Source organism: Tupaia chinensis, unplaced genomic scaffold (genome assembly GCF_000334495.1).
Source record: "Tupaia chinensis unplaced genomic scaffold, TupChi_1.0 Scaffold000429_1, whole genome shotgun sequence".
Classification (NCBI taxonomy): Eukaryota; Metazoa; Chordata; class Mammalia; order Scandentia; family Tupaiidae; genus Tupaia; species Tupaia belangeri.
The window spans coordinates 3,475,436-3,480,900 of NW_006159934.1; the positions used below are offsets into that span (position 1 = coordinate 3,475,436).

A 5,465-nucleotide genomic window follows, 5' to 3' on the forward strand; every position below is an offset into this window, starting at 1 on the left:
TTGAGGAGAAGAAATTATAGTGTGACCATATGCCGGTGGGAGTAGGGGGGGTCTTTTTCCTCTCTCAGGAATGCACAAACGCTCTAACATTTAAAAAAAAAAAACATTATGTGCCAGTCAGTGACCTGGTGGTTAAGGCAGCTGGATCCCACATGGCTGACTGCATAGTTTGAGTCCTGGACCAGGCAGCCTGAGAAACACTGAGTATGCATGCATGCTCAGAATTCCGAAAGAAGGGAGAGAGAGAGATGGGATTGCAGTGTGACCATTTCCCCATGAGTGATGCTTTTTCACCTTCCCTCTCTCTTGCTCTCTCCCTCTCTCTTTTTCTCTGGCAAGTCTATGCACCCTCTGGGGGAAAAATTAATTCATTTATAATAACTTAAGTGTATTTCTTTCTTTTTTAATTTATTTTTTTATTTCATTTTCTTTTATATATTCAATCACATTATTATTTGGCTTACAAAATGGATATTTCAACAGGTGAACATTTTTCCCTAGTACTGTTGATAAAACTAGAAATATCTTCAACAGATAATACCACATTTCTTTGTGCCATTAATGCTTTCTTTCCATGAGAGAAAAAAAGAGAGAGAGAGAGAGAGGAAGACAAGCATCTTTAGTAGAGTTTCAAGCTGCAGTCCCCCACCCCATGCTCCCCATCGGGCAGGCTCAAGGGCATATAAGGGCACATCCAGTATGTAGGTTGGACAGTACACCAAAGCCTGATTTTCCATGTGGCTCCAGCATCACTAAGTGTTACACTACCACTGCACCACTGCAGCTGGGCCTCAATTTACATTGATTTTGAGGAACTCCTGATACAGACTAGGCAGTTAGAAATATGGATCCAAAGCTGAGGAAAAAAGAGTAGAGATAAAGATCTGGGTATCCCTATACCCAGGGCCAGGCTAGAATTAAGCTGTGGGTAAGATAGACTGAGGAAAGAGCCAGAACAGAAACTTGACTTACCTTTTTAAATGTGTGATAGTTAAAAAGAAGAGAAGAGGAGGAGGATGTAGTACAGAAGACCTTACAAGACTTAGCAAAGATTTTTACAGCACCTTAGTGTTAGTTCTGTCACCTGTGTATCCTATGATTTGAGTGTGTCCACTCCAAAACTCACGTGTTGGAAACTTAATTTCCAATCCACAGCGTTGAGAGACAAGGTCTTTCGGGAAGTGTTTAGGTCATGAGGATTAATCAATCCTTCACAAATGGATTAATTTAATCTATAACTTAATTAATTAAGTTGCTATATAAAGGGATCACAAAAGTGAATTCACTATTTCTGGCTGATCTGCCTCCCACCACATAAAGAGGCAGAACAGTCTCCATAGAAAAGGTCCACATCAGATACCAGCACCTTAGTCATGGACTTCCCAGACCCCAAAACTGTCAGAAATGAAAGTCTGTTTTTATAAATTTCCCAGTCTTTAATGTTAGGTAATAGCATCACAATGGACTAACTGTACCATCACAAATCTTCCTGACCTACCCACATTTGAGGGGAAAGTGTCTGTTGGCCAATGTCAGCCCACATGCCCAAGGGCTGCCCTTTCCTGTTCTGCTCCTATCTTGTGCACCTGACCTCATGCACTTCTTAGGCTCCTTACACTTCTTAGGCTCCTTCGCCAACCAGTTTTTGGTGCATTTCTTCCAAAGAAAGCAGGAGATGAGGGGGAGGAGGGCAGTAAAAGCTAGGTTGTTACTTCTCCTTCTTTTGCCCCCTTCCCCAGACCCATGTCTACCTTCTGTGGCTTTCTCAGAGCTGTACCTCTGGTCCGATCAGATACCCAAGCTCCTGGGTCTAATCTCATCCCCTTTGTCCTGGGTTCCTCCAGCTGTGTGTTGGTGGGGAATAGCAGCTTACTGCTGTGGCTCATTATAATGACTCACCAGCCCGTTTGGCTTTACTGCTCTTCTAGTATCCACAACTATTACAGCCCCCATATTTGAGTTCCTTCTATTGAACTAGCCTATGTGGTCTCTGTTGTTGTCCCTTCTGGTCCCCGATTGATCAACAGATAATGATAATACATCAGTTTATCTTCCCCCACCATTTGTTTCAGACTTCAGGATCCTAATTCATACTGGAATTATCCAAGTCAATATTAATAAAGCTTTCACTTAAAAGTTAAGCAGAAAAATTATTTTAATCAAGGCAGTAAATAAAGATAAAAGCTGAAATAAATAAATTATAAAGCATTAAAATGATTAATTAGTTCAAATGCTGGTTTTTTGATAAGACTACTAAAGTAAACAAACCTCTAACAAATATAATTAAGGGAACATTTTTAATTAGAAATGAGAAAAGAGAGAGGATAATTTACAGAAAATAGATTTTTCCCCCAAATCCAAAGAGAATGTTAGATACACTTGTCAGCTAATAAACTAAAGTCCTCAATGAAATTAATAATTTTCAGGAAAACACAGATTACTAAAAATAATCCAAGAAACAAAAATCTAAACAAAAGACTAGCAAAGGAAGAGATGGAGAAAATTATTCAATAACAACCCAAAAAAATACAGTTGGCCCCAATGTGTCCACCAGGACAATTTTTAAACTTTTGAGAAACATATTTCAATATTATATAAACATCCAAAGTGCTGAAAGAGATAAGAGCATCTTTAGGTCCATTAGGCAAGCAGGAACTTTGTAGAGCCTGATAAAGATAAAATATGCAAAAAAGAACGTTATAGCCACATATTGTATGTGAATATGGATAGGAAAAGCTTAAAGAAAATCTTCACCTCTGTAAAAATACTTATTTTACTGTACTACTTTAAATATTTAGAGGGATAAGTTATGTGTAGGTTTCTTTTTGTTTCTGTATCAGATTTTCTGAGATAATTTTTATACAGTTTTATATATATATATGGAACATTGCACGAATATGTGTCATGTTTGCACAGTGGCCACACTAATCTTCTCTGTATCGTTCAACTTTAGTAAGTATGCTGCTAATGTAAGCACAAGGGACAATAACTGTAAGTTAAGGTGAACAAAATCTCAACAGATGGACAGTTTATACATTATAAAAGTAAACCTCACTTGACAAAATGAGCATAATTAGAATGAAAAAGAAAACAGCTGGAAAAAACATTATTCACCACAAATATAACAAAGGGTTATATTTATAAAGAACTTGTTATGTTATATAAATAACTTAACATACATTGATACCAAAAACAAAATGTCTCCAACGCATAAACAGGCAAAGAACTCAAAAAGACCATTCATGAAAAGAGACTGTTAGGACCAGACAGTGGTGCAGAGGTGAAAGGTAAGGCTCTGGGGGGCAATCCAACACGGGAACATTCTCAGTTTGGGTTCTAAGATCTCCCTGATACACTGGGAGCATGCTTGTCCATGATCTGGGGCTGGTTGAAGTCTAGGGATGGATTGTACTGTTGAAACCCTGTTGAGGGTTCTCTTTCTCTCTCTCTCAGAAGAAATAGGTAATATTTAAGAGAGAGAGAAAGACTATTAATAAACAAGCAGGTAAAAATGTTCAACTTTGCTTTTGATCAAAGAAATGCCCACTCAAACTATTAGGTCATTGGGAAAACCATGATGTATTTTTCTATGCAAAAATGCATCATGACTTTCCTGATGGCCCATTATATTATAGTATATTAAATCCACTGTACTAGGAGATTTTTAGAAGTTATCCAGTATTACAATACCATAGTAAAACTAGTTGACTCACTCATTATTGGTAGCTATATAAACTACTACCAACTCTTGGCAATACATATTAGACATCATCCATTGCAACTCCATGCTAACACGCACATATACAGCATATATAAGGTAAATGACTAACTCTAACAAGAGGGGAATTATTAAGAAATGGTTATAATAAAAATTACAGTTTATCAAGCACCTTCATATATCTTATACCATTCAGTGTGCAACAGTTGCATGAGGTAGGTAGAAATTACTGACACTCAGAAAAAAAATGACTTGCACAAAAATCACACAACCAATGGCTCTCAAACATCTGCTACCAAATCCCATGCCCCAAGCTCTCTTTGTGCTGATGGGGTTGGTTATAGGTATGAACTCTGAGCTTTGGTTTCTTTATCTTTGATTTCCTTATCTTACCTCTCTATAGCGCTCAAATCTAATATGAGGACTCAGGAGTGGTCATGAGGATTAAATGAAGCTCTTCAATGTCATGAAGTTCTCAGCACAGGACATAGCACACAGATGGCACTCAGTAGATTAGAATGCCAGCCAGTTGCAGTGGCACAATGGCACCGCCATGCACCATGATTCTGAGACCACAAGGGAAGGTCCTGGGTTTCCATCCCAACTTCTCCCTATATACCCCAGGCAAGTGTGTAAATGTGTGTGATCTTGGCTGGTTGAGACTAGGAGTTCAATTGTGATATGAAATGACCCTATTGGGGATGCCTGCTTCTGTCTGTCTCACTGTCCCATAGAAGAAATAAACTTTTAAAAAAAAATTTTTTGGAAAGGTTTTTGCTATAGGGCATGTGTGCTTGCCAGAAAGAGAGAGAGAGACAGAGACAGAGAGACAGAAAGTGAGAAATCACCCTCCAGGGGGATGGCCATGCTGCAATCTCTTCTCCTCCATTCTCCTCTAGGGATCTTGGGCACGCATGCACACACACCGGGAATGAGTTTAAGCCACCAGGTCCAGGACTCGAACCGCAGTCAGCTACGTGAGAGTTCAGCAACATAGCCATTACGCTAACTACTGGTCCCAGAAGTAAACTTTTTTTAAAAAGGAATAATACAAAATACATCAGTTCATAGATATATATACTCTTATTATGATGATGTAAACATGGCTGCAAGTGGACAAGGACTAGAAGTGAGGAATAATGAGAATGGCCACTGCGTAAGCAAAGCAAGAGCATAAACCACTTTCCTTTGGAAGTTATTTTGTTTTCACTACAACAAATAGAAATCTGGAAAGAAATTAAATTAGTGTATATCAAAATCTATTCAAATAAATTGGAATGTTTTGGGGGACCAAACATTAAAACTCACAGTGTCTGCTTCTATAGTTCATGACTAAAACTCAGCAAGCATGCCCCCTGCAGACATCATGTGGTGTGTAGGACCAGCCAGTGGATGGCACTGCTTCACTTGCCCAAGGGACCAAAGAGGCATTTATTGGCCTCAACAAAATACTTGTGTTAGTTATTCAGTCTACCTCAAGACAAAGTCTTTTTCCTCAAAACTAAGACTCAGAAGTACCTCAAGAAAAACCCTGGGTAGTTGGGAAATGGATCGAGTTTATTCCTCATGAAACAGTAACATTCTAGGACAGCTGTTAGCTGTTTTGAACTTCAGAACTAAGGAAAATGTGATAACTTTGTCATGTGGCCAAAATCTATCACCAATGAGCAGAAAAGAGTTAGGACAGGGGCCAGGCAGTGGTCCAGCTATAATGCAACTGAACCCACATGGGAAAGGTCCTGGGCTC

General features: G+C 38.9%; 1 non-coding gene across 1 annotated transcript; it reads right to left on the reverse strand.

Annotated features, from left to right (window-relative positions):
- Positions 1-2,873: 2,873 nt before the first annotated feature.
- Positions 2,874-2,977, reverse strand: LOC114009000 (U6 spliceosomal RNA). Its single transcript, XR_003550484.1, has one exon. It is a non-coding gene; the product is annotated as a U6 spliceosomal RNA (small nuclear RNA).
- Positions 2,978-5,465: the final 2,488 nt, after the last annotated feature.